Genomic DNA, 21,638 nt, shown 5'->3' with positions numbered 1-21,638 from the left:
AAGAATTCTCATCCTGGAGTGCATCCAGTGGACTTTTAAAGATTTGGCCAGGTGAATTGTTGGAGGTGGAGTCCCAACATCCAAAGAACCATATAAGAGATTCCAGACCCCTGTATTGGTGTTGTGGACACTTTAGACCCTAAAGGGAACCTACAAGAGGAAGATGCAGAAGTTTGGTGAAGTTTGGGAACATTTTGGTAAATAGCACCATCCGGTGATCTACCCACCGTTGAGAATCAAGTCAGCTACTTTCAACCAGGTACGTCTCACAAAAGGCTTCAGGACTTCAGACTTCCAGGAATTGATAGGGGTCTCGCAGAAAACAAAGCTGACTGCATTAACGCAAATCTGCCCTGAAGAGGAGTCTTGCTTGATGCCAAGAGAGAAAGCTCTAGAAAAACAACTAAGTGCGAAGGTAAAATTTTGAGCGAGGTTTCTCGCTTAGTATATAAGATCTGGGCTCCATTGTGGTCAGCCTGAAACTTTGACTTTGTCCCGATCAAGCATAACAAGATGTCCCAATTTGGCGCTATCATTTTTTAAGCACTAGAAAGTATTTATACTTTAAAAATTCATATCTTCAGTTCCGTACATTGGACTTTTATCATTTTGGTGTTTATTTGTTTAAATTTTTTTTATCTATTCTTATAAATTGGTGTTGGAATTTTATTGTGTGCTGTGTCTTACTTTTAAATGTATTGATGTTTTTAAATTCTTTACACAACTGTCTCCTAAGTTACGCCTGCCTGCTCGTTGCCAGCTACCAAGGACTGAGCAATGGAATAATTTATTGAGACCTTGACTGACCCTTTTATTGTGTTTGTGCCCTTATTACTAGTGGTAAGTCACTACCTGTCACTTCTAATAATCCACTGTCCAACATTTGGTGTTCAATGGTGAGGATGCATGCTTGTGTTTAAATTACACCATACAGTAAATTAAGTTTAAACTTTTAAAAATCCACTAAGTTTACTTAGAACAAATTTTTGCTTTCTACATTTTTGTAATTTGTGCTAAACTGATTTAAATCCATATTCATGATTATTTTTTAATTTGTTCCAATTCTGATCAGGCCCGTACCCAGGAATATTTATTTGGGGCGGCATGGCCCAGAGCAATAATAGCAACATAAGAGTGGTTTAAGGGATGGGAAAACAAGCTTTCTAGTTGAATTGTTTAAAAACTGTTTACATGTTGGTAAGATTATAAAGACTTCTGGAAGCAGGACATGCAGTGAGAGTAAGTGTATATATTTTGAGATAGTGTGGGATGAGCACACAGAAGGTCTTTGGTTTGGAAAGTGAAAACATGGACCATTTCTTTGTTAACCATCACAAAAAAAATCGATTGCCAAGCACTTCCTTGCCAAATCACACAATGGGGTAAGAGATGCATATCAAATCGAAATTTGGAAATGGCGGGTGCAGCATCCCTATTAAATTGCATTTCAAAATGCTATGCAACAATTGTTTGAGACCATAATTGGGTTGCAAACCATTCTTAATTTACCAACTCTTCAAGGTAGCAAAGTGGTCATCTGAAGACACTTTCCTGTTGTGAATGTAAAACAAAAGTTTGGAGTGAGATGTGCTCCAGTGGAATATTAAAAAACAATTTTAAATGCAGCACTGTTTATTTGAAGACAAAAGGTCTGTATTTACCACAAAAAATATTGAAAAGGAGATCACAGACAAGGTAATCTGCTGACAGCGGGCCATCATTCCTATAATGGCCATCCACTGGAGTAAGTCACAATTTGCTACCTAATTCATGAAGAGTAATGGGGTAGGTTGGATTGTGCCTCACTCCAAATCCTTATTGTGTGAACCAACCTATTAATACATAGGTCTTTTCACCAAATAATTCAGCTGCCATAAAAATAAATGTTGAAAATTATGTACATCTGGTTTTAAGTTTCTGTTATGAATTGCTAATATCAATTGCTTCTTTTCCTAGTCTAACAAGCAACGGCACGGTCGCGGTCTTGGTCACATGGGGGAAGGAAGATGGCGGTTTGACTCCGCCGTAGAGAGGCTGCAACCCCGGTTGCTCCTACTGATGTGTCTGTGTAGACTTTGATAACTGCCAAAAAATGCTGAAAACTGTTGAGTGAACGACGAGTGAACGGCGACTATCACCGATGCAATTTTGTCTTGCCCAACGCTCTTTTCGGCTTGCAAGATTTGTGTGGTGGAAAATAGGGACGATAAGATCTGTATCCGTATTGTATGGTAACCGCCTCCTCACACACCGCTCTCAAGTTCCTTTGGATTTGCTGACGAGCATGGCTCCACCGCGGGCTCGGAACCAACGTACGCCCACAATTGTACCTGCTTACTGCTCTCTCTCTATCTGAAAATGATGGCAGTAAACCAATTGATTGTTGCAATCAAAGGGGGGAGCTAGAAGAAGCTGTAATCCATTTGGCTTCCTGTCAATAATTCATAATCAGTGGGGAATGGATCACTTGTACCTGCAACCAGGGTCCAGATCGTTCTGTCCGTCAGTACTCAAAGTTGGTACTTAGAGAACCCTCAATCACGTAAAATAGGTCACAGGGCGGTTTATCTTGATTCTCCGCCTTTCTTTTAATACGTGTCAGCATTATCATTGGGTCTCTCTCTAAATGCTTCCTCCACCTGGAGGGAACCACTGGATTTCACAGTAGTGATCAGAAATTGATAGTGCAAAGTGCTTTAGTGAAAAGTGGTATTAAAAATGTCTTTCTCATACTACCTTGGAAGTAACACTTTTATTCTATCTGGTGTATGGGAAGACTCTTAAAAAAGGTGAAAATCGTGCAAAAAGGCCTAATTATGAAACAGCTGCACTGTTTGTGTCCAGATCTAAGGCCAACATGTTTCAGCCCTAAGGATGCCCTTAACGGGTCGATGGGCTTTCTTCAGGACCTAAAAGAAGATGTGAGAACAGGTAGTTTCCGGTTCTGAAGGAAAACAGAGTAAATACTCTGAGATATGAGGTCAATAGTACCTAAAGGTTGGCAATACCTAAAAAGAAAGAGAAAAAGACGAACAACAATGCGAGTACTTCTTTTCTTAAGTTCAGGTAGAAAGTTTTAGCAGACTAAAATAAATGGCAAATCTTTAAAATACTTTAAAATGCATAAGCAAGTATGTTAAATGGCAATTCTTTGTATATATGTCAACTGTGTCATCATTACTCCTATCCCTTCTTAGTAAATGTGGTCGCTTTTAAATCTTGTGCGTTTAAAGATATTTCACTAGTCACGTTCAGAAAATAGTGAGAAAATGTCTCTGGTCGTGGTCTAAATAATGTAGGTACGTCTACTAGAAACTACACAAAAAAGCCCTGACCAAGACACGCCAACATGTGTCACTACCTACAGCATCGCTAGCAATGCAGTAAAAAAGATAATCAACAAAAACTGGCGCATACCTCCTTCAGGAACATTAAAGTGGCCCAAACCAAGATTTGCCAACAAAAGAACAAGGAACATCAGAGATACACGACCGCTGGCACATCAACAAAACAGAATAACTAACACCTTGTGGAACATGCAACCAGTTACAGGCCACTATCCTTGTGGACAATGTTCAGTGTGCCATCTGACGATACCGACAAAAACCATGCAACAAACACCAGACCTAATGTGGACAATGAGACAACATACAAATTGCAACACGTCTCATGTTGTCTATATGATCACATGCCCCTGCAGCCTCAGATACATCGGAATGACATGTCGGAAGGTTGAGAATGATCTACAATGGTTGGTCATTGATAAACCCAACTACGACGTTAATATGGGCCCTCTGGAAACCGTATTATTTCGTCGGGAACAACGTTGGGTGTTCCGTACCAGAAGCCACATTAGCGGCTTGAATGAAGATATCCCATGGGGCTCTTTATAACCTGTAGTGGGTCCTCCAATCTCTGACATTGTTAGCAGATTTTGACCTGGCGAGTATAATTGGTATCTGCAGTTTAGTTGGAGTTTGCGCGATGTCTATTGCACGGGTTATAATTTGGTTATACTCATTAGTGTGTTTCACACCATGATCTGCAAAGCCACTGTGATCCCTTTTGACTTTTAGAGAGGATATTTAATACATCTAACATACCTTTCTCCTAATCTGATTAATAGGACGGTATATTTGGGATTTCATGATTACAATTCCTCTTTTGTTAATGGGATACACTACATTTCCCAAGTGCCCCGTGATCCGTTATTGAGAGCCTGCACTTCCGGGTGCATCCTGATATCGTGGGTAGCAGAGAGAAGCGTTTAAAGTATTTATACACACTTGGTCTTCATACTTGACTTTTATGGAGAATACATTTAAAAATACTTTTTTCTATCTGTTTAATGGGACGATATATTTGGGGTTTTACAATAATTATATCCCTGTTGTGCTGGGATACACTACATTTCCCGAGTGCCCCGTGACCCGGAAGTGAGAGCTTGCACTTCCGGGTGCATCTCGCCATCGCGGGTAGCAGAGTGAAGCGTTAAAAGGATTTCTACACACTTGGTCTTCCCCCTTTGGAGTGCTGCCACGCAAAGCCTAGACACCGTTTATCGACAGGTAAATGGAGGGGTGGCGCTCTGTTGGAACCCGTATCTAGAGGTTGCTGGGTTGTTTTTACAAGTCTCTTGATATGTATGATGACCGTTGTGGTAAAAGCACCTTTCTCGTGGATAGTTGTATATGCACTATTCCTTGGTTTTTTGCCAATATTATAAATATCAGAGACTCTTTTTTGAGTACTCGTATATGTTGAGGATAATTCTGGTCCTTTCTTTCCTTTTAATACATTCATCTTTAATTAGGAGAATGGTTGAAGGGACATTTTGGCCCCGTATCAAGCACAGATGACACTATGGGGTCTATCTATATACAGCATACTGAGGCTGTTTCTAGATGTGTGAACATTTTGTTAACATGACCAGTTGTAAAATGTGATTTGCTGTTTCTTACGATGTTTTTATTGATTCTACCTTCAGAAAACTGTGATCTGAGAGCACACTCCCCGTAGGGAAGAGGTAAATTAATATTACCCCCTAGGTGAGTGGTTGTTTGTTTTGTTTCTTTTTTATTTGAGGCTCTATCTTGTTTAGAGTGATGTGTATTAATGCGCATACCTTCTAAGTTTTAGTATACACGTGCAAAATGTTACACTCACGTGGTGTTTGGTGCAGGGATTTTGCAATGGTGTCTATACTAATTATGTTACATATATGTATTTTTTTGTAGACATTGGACCTGACTGAAGCTGGTGCCTTTGTCCTAGATTCACCATATCCAATTAAGTATGGTTGTCTTTATTTTTATTATTTAGTTTATACACAGAGTGACAACACCATAGGTCCTGATGAATGCCGAGAATTAATGTTCAAACTGGCAGAAACATGTTGACCACTGATAAATAGGATATCTTTTCAGTCCTTTATCACATGCTTTTACCTTAGCCCATGGGGACTACTATTAAAAATAATTTTTCGCCACCCAGGAGCTAATTTTAATGCACTTTTTTGTTTTGTATTGTGCACTCTGTCCCTTACTCCCTTTGCCTAAATTGGTTACTATGTAAAACACCTCACGCTCCTCTCATCCGTGTTTCAGAGAGTTATAGCCCACACTGTCTACCTTGCGGTGGGAGTGTGCAAGAGGGGACCCAATGACGAAGCATGTCTCCTTTGTGTGAGTGAGGGTTCTCGTCTTTATAAACTTAGACTTCTGACTCTATTGCGTGTTTTTCTCTGCTAATAGATATAGTAGTGACTTTCTTAGGTCACTAGTAGCTCATCACCCTTGTGAGATACATGCCGGAAGGTTAAACAGAGGATCTATGAACATAGGAGTAATGTTAAATCAAACGAGAGACAACAAAAATTAGCAGGCACTATATCGAACATAAACACTCTATTGATGACCTCAACTGGGTCATTATTAAAACACTGACAGGGACAATCCACAACGCTGAAAAAATCCTATTTGAAAAAGAACAGAGATGGGTACACCATCTCAAAACGGATACTGTGGGCCTCAACGATAACATCCCCTGGCTCAGCATCAAATGATCCATAGCACAAACTGCACTCTACCAAAACATCCGTCCATTATCTCACCCACCTCAAAGAACACATTTCTTCTTGCGACACGCTAAACACCAACCATCAATGGGCCTTTCAATGAGAATTTCCTTCCAGACTTGAATTGTTTGCTTTGGATTAAAAGAAGAAAGAATTTTCCTTAATAGACTGTTTTCATCGTTTACTGTATGCATCCACCACTCCTAGAATAGGCATGGTTATCCCCCTCTACTGATCTATAAACAGTTTAATACATTTTCCTATGGTCACGAGTCAAACATGATCTTATTTTTCAATACATAAAAGAAAACGTCACTGTAGCGAAAATGATAGAACCTTAAGAAAGCAACAACACTCAATAGATCCCTTAGAGTCTCTCTTCTATTTCCATACTGTCAAACGCAATATTTTGACCTCACACGGGATCCCGTGTCTATCGGGTTCCGGAGATCAGCGCCAGCACAAGTCGTGCTTAGCCCAAAGAGGAGGTATGGACAACGCGGGATTGCACCCCTTCTTGGAAGACACGTAAAGTATGACCTACGGAAAGCAATTTGACTGCATCATGTTATTTTTCTTATCCCCTGAATTTATATTAGGCTCTGCGCTCTCGGCGGCCCCGCAGAAGCCCAAAGCGGGACTGCGCAAAGGTATTAGTGAGACCACTTATTACTTCATTAACTTACCTTTGAACCGTTAATACACCATCTGTTTTTATACGATTGATTGCACAAAGGGATGTTTTTACTTTTTCAAGCGCTTCTCATCTATTCGTAATACTAGCACTAAACTCCCCCCATCCCTCCGGGCAACACACAAGTGCATCAGCGATGTATCGGTTTGTTTATTTACAACTCATTGCACAAAGGGATGCTTTAACGTGTTTAGTTCCTGATTTTTCTAAGCGCTTTGCATATGTACGTAATACAAGCACAACACTCCCGGTTAACACACAAGTGCATCAGCGAAATAGTGAGCCATAATTATGACACTCACATTCCCCGAATACCCGCACAGACGTACCTACATTATTTAGACCACGACCAGAGACATTTTCTCACTATTTTCTGAACGTGACTAGCGAAATATCTTTAAACGCACAAGATTTAAAAGCGACCACATTTACTAAAAAGTGATAGGAGTAACGATGACACAGCTACCATTACACCATTTTACAAGCAGCCCACAAACAAACTACAGTTGACATATATACAAAGAATTGCCATATAACATACTTGCTTATGCATTTTAAAGTATTTTAAAGATTTGCCATTTATTTTAGTCTGCTGGAACTTTCTACCTGTACTTAAGAAAAGAAGTACTCGCATTGTTGTTTGTCTTTTTCTCTTTCTTTTTAGGTATTGCCAACCTTTAGGTACTATTGACCTCATATCTCAGAGTATTTACTCTGTTTTCCTTCAGAACCGGAAACTACCTGTTCTCACAACTTCTTTTAAGTCCTGAAGAAAGCCCATCGACCCATTAAGGGCATCCTTAGGGCTGAAACATGTCGACCTTATATCTGGACACAAACAGTGCAGCGGTTTCATAATTAGGCCTTTTTGCAAGATTGTCACCTTTTTTAAGAGTCTTCCCATACACCAGATAGAATAAAAGTGTTACTTCTAAGGTAGTATGAGAAAGACATTTTAATATCACTTTTCACTAAAACACTTTGCACTATCAATTTCTGATCACTACTGTGAAATCCAGTGGTTCCCTCCAGGTGGAGGAAGCATTCAGAAAGAGACCCAATGATAATGCTGATACGTATTAAAAGAAAGGCGAAGAATCAAGATAAACCGCCCTGCAACCTATTTTACGTGATTGAGGGTTCTCTAAGTACCAACTTTGAGTACTGACGGACAGAACGATCTGGACCCTGGTTGCAGGTACAAGTGATCCATTCCCCACTGATTATGAAGTAAACCAATTGAGACAACAGGATGACGTACTGATTTGAGAGGGAGCTCTCAAATCATTAAACCTTTACTTAAACTCTTTCAGTCTGGCAGAGCGGCTGATATGATACAAACGTGTGCCACTCCCCCGCTGGAACAGACTATGGCGGCGGCTTTGATGGAGGCTGTGCAACCAGAGTGTGAGCGAGACAATGTTGCAGGTTTCTCTCTTCCTGAAGATCAGAGTGAGGATGAAATGAACGCTGTGCCGATACAAGGTATCACGCACATTTTGCTATTTGGATCTGGCTTAGAGGGAGCAAATATGGATGCTGATAAGGTAATGAATGATATTGAATTGACTAATTCCTTTAGCGCCTCTACTATGCCCCAATTGGAATTAACTACTGTTGCTGGTATGCTTAGTGGTTTTAAAAGTGACCTAGCAGCGACATCTAGTGGCCTTCACATTGTGAACTCTGCAATACAGATGAAAGATATTACTCAAATGGAGGCTATACCGTTACATGGGAAAAGTGGGCTTAATGCTACTAAAGGAATAAATATGCAAGGCGAAGAGGATCCTGATAATGAGGGGATGCAACAGCGGAGAAACCAGAGCACTACGCCTTGGACGCCTTGGACTGTGATATTGATCTAACTAAAAATGATATCACTAACAAGCCTAAGCTCCACACCTCTCTTACTACTTGTACTTTACCAGATACTCCGGCTTCATTTAATGGAAACTAAACTAGATGCCGCTCAGAAAGATATACAGATAGCAGCAACTAGTGTCTTTAACAAGGAAGCAAAAACCGAAGAAGAAGGCTAAGGAGCACCTCAAAACAAATCTCAACATGGTTAAATCACAAGACCTTGGTGGGCGTGCCAGTAAGGTTAGCCTGCTCCAAAAATGGGTCACGGCTAAGGGAGAAGTTAAAGCCATTATATCAAGACTGTCTGGTTCGTCATCGAGCAATGACTTGCAAACATCTGTTATTATTAGCCCTGATTATGCTGCTTCTGCTCTTCAATCCTGCGAAGTCCCTGGTGGCTCTCATGTGGTGGGTGATGAGGAAGGTATTGTGGCAGATCCTTCCTTTATTACCTCAGCTACTCCCACCAAGATGCAGGGTTTATATCTACTAAAGATCAGGAGCCCTCACTATCTACTATTTTTCAAGCACTCCATGAACAGCGAATTGAGATGCAAAGTAGCTTTAATCAAGCTAGAATAGATAGTGGTCAGATAGAACAAGGTCTGTCTGAGGTCTCGACCAAAGTAGCTGTATTAACACAAGAAATAGCAGAGTTACAAAAGCGCCTGTCTAATACGGAAGATATTGCAGCAATAACGGCAAAGACAATGGAAATGCATGATGGCCAACTATCGATTATAAAAAATAAAATTGAAGGACTTGAGAATAGGCAGTGCAGGAATAACTTAAGAATTTTTGGCATCCCTGAGGAAAGACAGGGTACTGACCCCCGGGCATATAGAGTTCAGCTGTTTCAAAAGTCATTCCCAGACCTCTCTGACTGGGACTCCCAAATTCAGCGGGCTCATATACTTCCAGTATTCCTAAATCAAGAGGCATGAGCTAGTCGGCAACATCCTTGACCTATGATTGTCTGCTTTGGTAACTTTTTACTAAGACAAGCAGATTTTTTAGTGCCCGACCAGGTACAACTAGCACACTCTCATTTTCTGCCAGGTCAGACTTGTGTAAAGAGACAAGGAGTGGCGCTGAAAGCTGCGTCAACTGATAGATCGTATGAAGGCAGCCGGTGCACAAGCATTTCTTCAAGAGCCAGCCCAACTCAAGGTCATACGTGGGGGCCATAACTGGATTTTTCATACAGCAAGTAAGGCTCAGCAGACTCTTAACTCTTGGCGGCCATCAGGGAAGGAGTAGAATGCTCCTTAAAAGGGGGGAAATCAGAAAATTTGAATATATATAATGGAGTTTTCTGATTCCATCTTGGGCTATATAGTGCTCTAATTGAATTTATTTCTTAAAACTTTTCTTCTTTTTCTCTCCCTTATTCTTGTAGGGTTATCTTTGGATTTTCCCTTTTTGCAAAAGACTCAGGTCTTTCTCCCATTTTTTTTGGTGGGTTTTAAGTTATGTGGGTAGCAATCGGAGGTTGCACATGCTCTCTAATGGCTGTCAGGTCCATGGACAGCCTGTTAGGGGTGCTTTCTTCTCTAGGAAACGGGGGTGGTGGGTTCTTCTTTGAGAGGGTTGTGTTGGGGTAGGGATGTGTTTTGGGCCAAATGGGAGGAGGGGTTAAATATAAAAATATTGAAACGAGTGAACAGAAAAATTATTTTGGATATGAGCAATGTTATGCTTAGTAGTTCAAATAGATTAGGGTCCTACATTTTTTTATAATGTTTACTTTTGCTTCTTTGGGCACAATTGTAAATATGGTAAATGGACAGAGACATGGAATGGGAATGGGAATGGGGCTTTTAGGCTACTGTATGAAATTTGTATTATATAAATGGGGCTAATCAAGTGTATATGTTGTATATGTTGGAACGTGTCTGGCTTAAACTCCATTAGTAAGCGTCAGATGGTACGTGAAGAATTGAGAACCTATAAACCATCCCACTATTGCCATGGTTGAGACACATGTGGCATACAAAGAAATCTGTTAAAACAATTGGGCTATAAGATAATTTGCTGTACCTCCCAGGCGGTTTCTATCAGAGGGGTTGCTATTCTAATTGATAAAAAGCTTGATCATACTTTGCTCAGAGCCTCACATGATAATCGAGGTAGGTGGCTAATTGTACAGTTACTTATTAAGGGCCACGTATGTGTATTATGCACTCTGTATGGCTCAAACTCAGATGAGCCATTTATATTTGAGATGTTGGCATTAGAGCTCCTAGATTGGCAGGGAGATCTAATTATTATAGGAGATTTTAACTGTATTATAAACTCAAAATTAGACTCCACCAATCAAGGTGCCTCGGTTAGAATGAAGAAAGTAAGTGCTGCAATTATAGAAATGGCTCGACTGCATGGTCTTAAAGATGCATGGCGGTTAATGCATCCTTTGCAACCTGGATATACATATTATAGTGCACCCCATCGGCAGTATTTGAGAATTGATATGTTTTTGGTTAATTATACCATTTTGAATATAGCCAAATGTGAAATATGCCCTAAGATATTATCGGATCATAATCCTATATTGCTGTCATTTACGCTCGGCTCTTGCAATAAACAAGCACGCCAGTTTTCCTTTCCTCGCTATTTGCTGAAGGATATGGAGTTTTTATCACGTATGAAGAATCGTATCAGAAATTTCATCATAGATAATGAAGATTCAGCTTCCCTTTTTTCTATCTTGGATTCACTTAAAGCTTATATAAGAGGTGTTACTCAACAATATGTTCTTATACAAAATGGCAGTAAGAATTTGGCAACTAAAGCTACTAGGGAAGATATCGGACATTTAGAAATTGCGCATGCTAATGAAATTAGGCAGGGATTTATTTCACAGTCGACTACATCAGCACATTCGCAAACATATATACTCTTATTTGAAAAACGGGCTGTGTTAGGACGGTCTCTGAAAGATAAGATGGCTGCTAGCTATAACAAAAATGGGCCTTACAATATGAGTATGGAGAACAAGTAGGCAAAGTGCTTGCACATCAACTCTCTTCTAAAAGAGAGGAATGAGAAATAAAGGGTATAAAAAGAGATGGGGGATACTCTATACACAGCCCGAGAAAATATTAGAACATTTTTTTTGCTTCTATAAGGAACTATAGAGTTGTCCCAATGCTTTTTAAAAAAAAAATATCTTTATTCAGATTTTTCCACAATTATCGCCCCGCCCCCCGCCCTCCGGAGTCAGACAAATATACAAACAAATTCCTTATACACCTTACAAAATAATCAGCTAAAGCATTCTTGTTCATCATACATTTGGTTGATTTAAAAAAAAATTTTTTATAGCACTTAGCTTTGAGCTAGGCTCCATTGTAAAAGAGGAGTCCAAATCCTCAACCCCCTTTTGTGCCGTAGCTTGCTCTTCCGCTTATAGATGGCAACTTTCAAATTAGACATGGCCAATAGCCTGGCTAACCACTGTTGGAAAGATGGTGCTATAGGATCTATCGAAATAAGGAGAGGGGAGAGGAGGATATGGCTAGATTCGTCCTCCTTAGTACTAATAACGCAAAAAAAGATCTGACATCAGGGATCAGAGAACCTAGCTAAATGGGAAGGGAGGGGTCTACTTAGTGAGTAAGACGCACCTCAAATAGAGAAAAGAAAATACTTTTCTTGATCCCCTCACTCACCAAAGGTTTCCCCTAGGTGACATGCTTCATCATTGGGGCCATCCCAAGCATCTACTGCCTGGGGGGGCGTGGCTTGGCGCGAGGCAAGATGGCCGCACTGTAGTGCTGCTCCGCCGGCCGCCTTAAACATCCTGCATTATCCTGCTCTTTGGGTGCCCATCACCGAGCGCCAAGGTAGAGGCTTGATGCTCCGGGTCGGGCGCTTGCGGAGGCTGGTGTTCGTGGGCGGCTCCGCGGTCCGGAACCGCGACTGAGGCGCTGCGCTTGGTGAGGCCGCCATCTTGGGAGACAGCTGCGGAGAGCGGAGGAGTCGGGGCGGCGAGGATCGACATCGCGCTGGGACTCACCCACGCTGCCTGTCTGGTGCCTGTGCGGACATTGTTAGAGGAGAGTAGCGGTGGCAAGCGGCGTCGACTTTGGGGCTCCCCGGACATCGCACGCAGCAGCTGAGGAGGCGAGTGGTGGCTCGGCGGGCGCGGAGGTAGGGCGAGCGGTGCGGGATGCACGTGAGCTGCCGGCTTCGGACGGGCGAGCTCCCCCCTCCGTGTCCTGCCTGGGCTGCCCAGTGCTGGTGTACAAGTGCCCGGGCGCCTACGCTGACTTCGGACCTTTGCGGGCTGTGAGGCCGGGGGAAGAAGAGGTGGACTGGCGGACGTAGAGGCTGTCTGTGCTGCGACAAGGGGTAAGCGAGCTGTCGGCTCGGCGGCGAGTCCCCCCCCCCCCCGGGTCCTGAGTGAACTGCCTAGTGCTGAGCTGCGGAGGCCTGGGTGACTGTCCTGGAGGCTGGAAACACACGCTGCGGGCCACTGCCTGGGGGACTGAACTGTGGCGGATACCACCGGATCCTCGTGGGACCTTTGGGGGACCTCTGGAGGCGAGCTCCCTGCTGGTGGCGGTGAGGTCTGCGACGCTGCTCGAGTGAGTTGGTGAAGCGAGGGCCTGCTGGCGCTGTGTGGTGTGTGCCACGTGGGTCCCCCCTTGGGGTGATCGCGGACGGCGGACGCCGCTCCCCCCCCCCCGGTTGAGTCCTGCCATCACCTGGTGCTCTGCTCCTTGCTGGCCTGGGGGCGCGCTTTCATCCCCCGTTTGCCCCACTACCACTTTCGTGTCCGGGTCGGTGGAGGCTGGGAGACAGCCATGGGCAAACCGGATAAAGCTCAATCACGGCTCACGTTTGAGACGCGCAAAGGGGGCAAGTCGTCGCATACCGGGACTTCAGACTCGGAGTTGGAGTCTGCCACGCCGGCCCCCACAGCCTTGGAGAAAACGTTGTCGGCAATCCAAGCCAGCCTGCAATCTATAGATGGCAAGATAGAGGCCCTCAGTGGTCGCATGGACTCCATTTCCGCCAAGCTGGACAGGCAGGGGGTGCGCTTGGGCGAGGCGGAGCAGCGCATTTCGGACAACGAGGATGGTCTAAGGCAGGTCTCCGACAAGACTGCGGACATTGCACTGTTGCTGGCAGTGATACAGGCCAAGAACGAGGATATCGAAGCGCGCTCTCGGCGCAATAACGTACGGATTTTGGGTCTGCCGGAATCCACCAATGTAGGCAGGCTTGAGGATTACATTGAGACTATGATACGGGACATCTGTGAGCCTACGAATCTCTCAGCCATGCTTGCCATTGAGCGCGCCCATAGATCCCTGAATGCGCGTCCGCCACCGGATGCTCCACCGCGCCCCATTATAGCTAGACTGTTGAACTTCAGGGACAGGGACGCACTGCTTCGTATCACTCGTCAGAAAGGCACTATTAACTATCAAGGCAATGTCCTCTCCTTTTTCCCTGACTTTACTGCCACGGTTCAAGCAGCACGTAAAGAATTTCTAGGTGTCAAAAAGCTACTCATGAAAGAACGGATCCCTTATGCGATGTTATATCCGGCGCGTCTCCGTATTGGCAATGATGACGCAGCTAAAATATTCACTAGCCCGAAATCTGCTATGGACCATGCTAAATCACTGAGGAAGAGGCAACAGCCCTCCGCTCCTGCCTCCGAGATTGATGACTGACTGCGGTTTCACCTCTCCACTGGATCGCTGCTGGGTCCGCATTGGGGCCTGCTCTGCTGGTGCCCTGCGTGGTGGCCTTGGGTAGCGAGATTGCTGGCTTCTCTCTGCTGCTCGCTGCGCTAATTTGCTACACTTTTGCTGTCGCTCCTGCTGTGTATTGTTGTTCAGACATGCGGCCACTGCTGGTCCAGGGTCCAACTAGATATTACCGGCATGTAATTTTAGCCCCTTGCTATCATGGCGCTAGAGAGGGATAACTGGGTCTCGTTGGCTGCTTCCTTCGTGGCGATGCTATGGTGCTGCGACTGGGGAGACTGAGCTGCACGCTGAGCAGACACATGGCGCCTCGGGTGGTGGGCTAACCGTTGGGAGCATTGGACACAGTATGGCGGCCCCCTCCCCAAAAGACTGGGAGGTGTTTGCGGCCGCTACGTTCCCCCAATGGGTGCTCCCCACCTTTCTTTCTCATTGCTGTGCAGTGGGTTTGTTTTTGGTTATGGTTTTGTATTATGTTGCTTATTGTCGGGGTCTGTCTTTAGCAAGGTTGGGTTGCTGAAGTGGGTGGAGGGCGGGTGTTCAATACAGTTCCGGATGCATGAGGGGTACGTGCTTGGAGTGTGTGCCTGGGAGATGAAGCGGGGTGCGCGTTGTGATGCGGGGTGGGGGGTGACAGCCGGTTTCGAAGTGGTGCCACTACTTAAAGAAAATGGGTGACGAATACAGATGCTTAACTTGGAATGTCCGCGGGCTTAACACCCCGAAGAAAATAAGACATGTCATGCACTACTTAGATAGGCACAATATACAGGTGGCCTTACTGCAGGAGACGCACCTCACTAAACACACTGAGACCGCGATGGCACACAGGTGGGCGGGATTTCGGCTCGCTTCTTCCTACTCAGCTTATGCACAAGGGTGGTTATATTGGTCAAAAAAGGTGTCCCTTTCATATCTGTGCGAACAGCTACTGACTCAGAGGGGCGCTGGGCGGCAGTGCAGGGCAAGCTAGGCATGACCTATGTTACGATTCTGAATATGTATGGCCCGGTAGTGGATGACCCGTCCCCCTTTACGCAGATGCTCGCTGAGGTGCGCTCCTGGCCAGATGCTGCGGTACTCTGTGGGGGTGACCTCAACACACATCTAAATCCACAGGTTGACAAATCGAATCCGGCGGGTGCTCGTACGCTTAAAGTGGCTCAGTGTGTTCGGGAGGCAATGGGGGAATTGGGACTGGTGGATGTCTGGCGGTTGAGGAATGGACGGGCTTGCGTGGGCACGCACATCACACCTGCCCACAATAGCTGGTCCCGACTGGACTATTGGTTGTTGGGGGAGGAGACAAACAGATGGGTGCTCGATGTCCGTAACCTGCCACGCACGCTATCGGATCACAGCCCCGTCTTTCTGCACTTGCGAATCCCTGCGAGCCCCCACCGCCCCTTCACATGGCGCTTTCGAGCGGAGGCACTGCGGGACCCACTCTACACGGACACTGTTAGGGAGGCCATAGTGAACTATTTCACTGAAAACACGGGCTCCGTGACTAGCCAGGCGTCTCTCTGGGAGGCGTTCAAGGTGACGATTCGAGGGGTCTGCATTAGCACCACCGCAAGTATTCTGAAAGACATACGGGGGCAGCTTGCCAAAACTGAGACCGCTCTTGATAGATTGGAGAAGGAATACTACGCAGCGCCGTCTACTGCCGCGCTGGCACGCATACAAGAGTTGCTCGTGGAATATGATAAATGGGCGGACACAGAAGTAAAATACAGGTGGAAAAGGCATGTGGCTAGGGCATATGGTGAGGGGGGGCGACCTGGTGGGAATCTGGCCGCTAAATTACAATTTCGAGCAAATCATCAGCAGATTGATAAGATTGTGGATGCTGCTGGTACGGAGCATTTCACGCCACAGGCTATTGTGGATCAATTTAAAGATTGCTATCAGACACTTTATACAACACAGGGGGGGGTGGACGGGTCGGCCCTGACGGACTATTTATCGGACATAGCGTGTGCATGGCTCTCCGACTCCCATAGGGAATACCTATCAATGCCTATAGATGAGCACGATGTCCGCGACGCTATTATCTCTCTTCCCAACAAAGAGGCCCCCGGGCCTGATGGCCTATCGGCCGAATTCTACAAGGCTTACGTCGACCTACTTGCCCCACATCTACTGGAACTCTATGCTGAGGCGCATGAGACTGGCGTCTTGCCTCCGTCTCTGCGACAGGCCATGATCATAACCCTCCTCAAAAAGGATAAGCCACCCTCCAGTTGCGACTCCTATCGTCCCCTCTCACTGATTAATCTGGACTCAAAAATACTGGCTAAGATTCTGGCCACAAAACTGCAACCGCTAATGACCCGGCTAGTGCTCCCCGATCAGTCCGGGTTTATACCGGAACGGTCCACCTCTCACAATCTACGGACTATTTTCTCCATGTTCCATATCCTTAATCCTGAATTGCCGGCGGCTGCTGTCATGCTGGACGCGGCTAAAGCCTTCGACTCCGTAGAATGGCACTATATGTTTTACATACTACGTAAGATGGGTTTCCCAGAGGTCATGATGCAGTGGATTCGGCTTTTATATACGGACATATCGGCGGTGGTGCGCGTGGGTAACCATGCGTCTGGGCCATTTCGAATTGCGAGAGGTACGAGGCAGGGGTGCCCGCTGTCCCCTTTGCTGTTCGCCCTTGTTCTCGAACCACTGGCTTGTAAGATTCGGCAATGTCATAGGGCATCTGCCCTCAATTTTAATCACCGGCCAGTTGGAATATCAATGTACGCTGACGACATGGTTTTGTTCGTCAGACATCCTCAAACGCATTTAGCTCCGGTCCTTCGGGAATACATTAAATTTGGTCTGTACTCTGGGCTCACGATCAACTGGGACAAGTCAGTGGTCATTCCACTTACGACGATAACGTCCCAGCCCCCAATGGAATACCCCTTGATTTGGACGACAGACCCAGTGAAATCTCTCGGGGTGTGGGTCCACCGTGATCCCGAGGTAGTGATCAGGGAAAATTACGGTAGGGCTTACGACACACTGGTGCGGCAGGTGGACGGCTGGCTGCGCCTCCCCTTGTCCCTGGCAGACCGCATCGCTGTGATAAAAATGGTTGTCCTCCCACGCTTTCTATACTTATATTGCAATATACCGGTTAAACTGACTCAACAATTTTTTACACTGCTGCGCACCCAACTACTGCGCTTAATTTGGGGGGGACGACATCCTAGAATTAGCTGGAAAACACTGACCTTGTCGTACGAAAGAGGAGGATTCGTGGCGCCAGACTTTTACGTGTATTATCTCTGCGCGCAAGCGCAATATGCGTACTTTTGGTATGGACCACATAACTTCATTCCGCACGTGGCGGTGGAGGATGGGGACGCCCATCCCACCCCGAGGTATGCTCACGCACACTACCCGACATACGCCACGCACTGAAATTAACACACTGGACATGACTTTTGCGGCCTGGCAGGCGATTGGCCGTAGGACGCAGAGACTGCCGCTATATGCGCCGGCATTACCCTTGGCGCACCACGCTGCCTTGTCGGTCACGCGGGAGGTGGGTCCTCTAACATCACTTAAAGAAGCTGGTATCACTCATATGCAAGACCTGTACACACAGGGACACTATCTAGAACAGAATGATCTAGCATACATACAAAACCCCACGCCTTTGTTTGTGTACACTTGCCACCATCTCAGAAGGGCCATGAAATCTCACTACCCCTGTTTCCCTGCTGAACCCCCCACACTCAAGGCCCTGCAATTGCTGTTGGTGACTCCATCTCGGAAGAAACTAATCACTAAACTATACAGGGCTGTGCATGAGGAGACGGTTACTGGCCCTGATGCCAGTCTCGCAAAGTGGAATGATATACTAGATCCCCAGCTCACGGGTGCGGAATGCGAGCGGATTTGTCAGCTGACGGGCCGCCTAGCCCCCAAAGGCAACCTGCGAATTATCCACTTTAAATTCTTGCATCAAATATACTATACCCCGTCCAGGCTGCACAGAATGGGGTTGAGAGAATCGGCTCAGTGTAGGCGATGTGGGCAAGAGGATGCGGATTTTCTGCACCTTGCTTGGAGCTGTGTGCCAGTGTTTGGGTACTGGGGAGAGATGCTGACTCACATTCACAGAATGACGGGGGCTCTGCTTCCATGTGTGCCTGCGGTGTGTCTGCTGACTTATGTGCCTCAGCTGAAGGGCGTGGTGGGCAGATTTGCGAGGGTTGCTCTTCTGCTGGCTAAACGGCGCACTCTGTTTACATGGGACAGTGTAGCTAAACCAAAATTAAGTAGGTGGCTGTCGGACATGGTATACTGCAGGGAAAACTTAGAATTGTATGCAGAAGAGTTGCCCGCCTCTTCCCAACCGAAGGATATTTGGGGGCCGCTCAGACGTTTCCTTGCTGAGGCAACGCCGACTGATGCTGAGTGATTTCTGTCACGCCCCATGTGATGTTAGGGTTGCCGCTGCACTACTGTCATTACGGCGGGCCCGCTGCGGTGCGCGCGCCGTGTTTCCGATGTGCACTTTGTAATTTGTGAATCTGTCCGGAACTGTAATGTTGTTATAACGTTTTGTTCTTCTGTACGCTGCTCACAGATGACAGCGAAATGTACTTTATTTCAAATAATAAACAGATTTAAAAAAAAAAAAAGCATCTACTGCTTGGAGCGTGCTGCGACTTGCGACAGTTACGTAGGAGCACTATTTAGTGAAGACTATGTGTAGTGCAGTGAGAGGGGAGTGGTGTGGGTTTAATTAAAAATTACCTAGCTAGTGAGCGTAAATGAGTTTATTCGTGCTCCTAGTTGGTAAAGGATAAAAAGGGGGGTTAATAAAAGGGAGGAATTAGGTAATAATGTGCTAATAGTCCCTAATATTGAAAGCCAACATGTTTCGAGGTTATCCCCTAAACCTCATCTTCAGGACCGCATGGGGACCAGCCCCATGTGTACCACTCCGTGCAAAGACCTATAATAAGGTGATAAAGTAAAAAGGAAAAATAAACACGCACAATAGTGTCAGCGTAAATCAATTACATACGGTTAGATTGAACGCGTAGTATTTAGTAGTTAATCAAAATTTGCCTCATGGTCTGCCGGGGTGGAGGAGCCTAAATAACCTTGACTCGGCTTGCCTCCGTCAACTTGACCTATTGGAGCCCATCGGCGGACGGCGTACTTTATCACCTTATTATCAGTTAGGATATCAGTTAGTGCTGGCTCTTTATTCTGTTGAACCACTTTAATATTTTCCGTAATCGATTGGTTGCCAGAGGTTGATGCAGGTTTGGAGAGTACAGTAAAAGGGGTATCTTCATAATCCCACTTCAGATCTGTATTATCTTCTTTATCAGAAGAATCACAGTCTTTTTTATGTTGGACTCTATTCTTTTTCTTTTGCATCTTTTTGGAGAGGTGTTTATGCTTCAGAGGGTCGGTGTTTGAGCTGCTGTACCACTTAGCTCCATCCTCCCCCCTTGATACCGAAATGCTAATGTCAGATAGTTCAGATTCCTCAGTGAGGGAGAAGAATTTATCCTGATTGTCAGGCGTTTTCAGGATGTATTCTTGTTGACCATAACTACTGGTTTGCCCAAAGATAGATGTATTCAAGGGTTCTACTAGGGGGGTTGTACTGCGATTTGCCTTGCTACTGTTGCTGCTGGGACTACCAATGTGTTGCGTCCAGCTCCCTTCTATCTGCATTGATGGAGCTGCGGCTGTGGTAAGCGCTACGCAATCTGAAGGTTGTGGTTCAATTAAGGCTTCTGATGAAGCAGATTGTCGATTTTCTCTTTGCCCCTTTTCACTCTGCAGCTGCTTTGCCTCATTCACTCCCAGGCATTTTGCAGTAGCAGTAGAGCCATTCTCTGCCCTCATTGCAATGCCAAAGCTTGTAGTGATTAAAGGTTGCAAGTTTCCATCATCTTTCGTCAAGCGCAAGGGGTTCTTTTTGATAGTTGTTGTTTTAATAGGATCAATTTCAGTAGTTTTCCTTTCAGAGCCATCCATCTTCTCCCCCTTCTGTCCCCCACCTTTAGTTTTGCCTCCCAGGGTATCAGATTTTTTCTGCCGGGTTACGGCTGACACAGTGCTCACTTGTGAAATAGCATTCTTCACTTTGCCTCCACGCTCCCCCTTCCCTGTCATGCTTACTTGTATACCGCAAGTGTTGAAGAAAAGTTGCATTACGAAAGTGCCGATCCGCCAAAAATCTCTGCTGCTGTTATCGCGGGGGAGAATCCGTCGGTTTCTAGTGTGCTGAAAGAGCGTGTGGCCTCTTCCCAGAGCGTCTCTGTGGCTCTGTTTGCTCGGAAAGACTGATGGAGCTGGACAGGACGCACGCAGGCCAGCGCGAATCCAGGATGCCAGAGCAGTACGAGCGTTCTCGCGGCGGGGGAGGGGAAGACCGAATCTCACAACACCGGTAAGAGTGGCACACGGCTGTCTGGGAGTTTTTTTCTAGAGAATTCCTAGCAGTCTTTTCCATCAGAGGTGAGCTCTGTCTCGTACTTTTAGTCCAAGGAATTTCTTTTTCCACTCTTCATTTCAAACCATGAGTAAATTAGTTTACAGGGGGACGCTCAGCGGAGCATCACAGCAGTGCTGTCAGTCGGTCGCCATCTTGCCTCCCACAGTTGCCCTAATGCTTTTGATGGAAAATAAAATTCTGGATTATATAGAAAAGGGTATTTTTCATAATTCCATTCAAAGACTAGAAGTTGAACAAGTAAACTCCCTTAATTTAGATATCACGGCTGAAGAAGTAGCTGAAGCTATGGGGGCTCTTCCCTCTAGGAAAGCAGCTGGTGAAGATACTATACCGGTAGAATTTTATAAAGCATTTAAGACAAGTCTGATCCCTTTGATGAGCAGAATCATGAACTGTGTCAGTGTGAGCGGGATGGTACCTAACTCTTGGGATATGACAAATATCATCTTTTTCTTTAAAAAAATAATAAACCAATGGAAGAATGTGGGTCATATTGCCCTATCTTACTCATGAACGCTATTGCTAAAATTTTAGTAAAAATACTGGCAATGCGTCTTGCACCTCATATGGTACAATTAGTATCTGATCAACAGCATGGCTTTATACCCGGTAGGGATACTACCACACACGTCAATACTACTTTGGTTGCTTTCGATGCTGAGTCTAAATTGAACTTGGATATAGGGATGGTCATGCTGGACGCAGAAAAAGCTTTTGACCGTGTGACATGGGACTGTCTTTGGGCCACACTTACTGAGTATAACAATGGTCGTTTTCATG

The 21,638-nt window shown here is 45.3% G+C and overlaps 1 long non-coding RNA gene across 2 annotated transcripts in view; it reads right to left on the bottom strand.

Annotated features, from left to right (window-relative positions):
* LOC146789678 (uncharacterized) overlaps positions 1-20,778 on the bottom strand; it is a 70,687-nt gene extending 49,909 nt beyond the window's left edge. For both annotated transcript variants that reach the window (XR_014970138.1, XR_014970137.1), the window contains exon 1: positions 20,522-20,778. This is a non-coding gene — a long non-coding RNA (uncharacterized LOC146789678). The remainder of the gene's footprint in view (positions 1-20,521) is intronic.
* Between the last annotated feature and the right edge of the window lie 860 nt (positions 20,779-21,638).

This window comes from Triturus cristatus, chromosome 10 (assembly GCF_964204655.1).
Source record: "Triturus cristatus chromosome 10, aTriCri1.1, whole genome shotgun sequence".
Taxonomy (NCBI): domain Eukaryota; kingdom Metazoa; phylum Chordata; class Amphibia; order Caudata; family Salamandridae; genus Triturus; species Triturus cristatus.
Note: the sequence above shows the minus strand (reverse complement) of the source record. Positions and strands in the feature narration are given on the sequence as shown.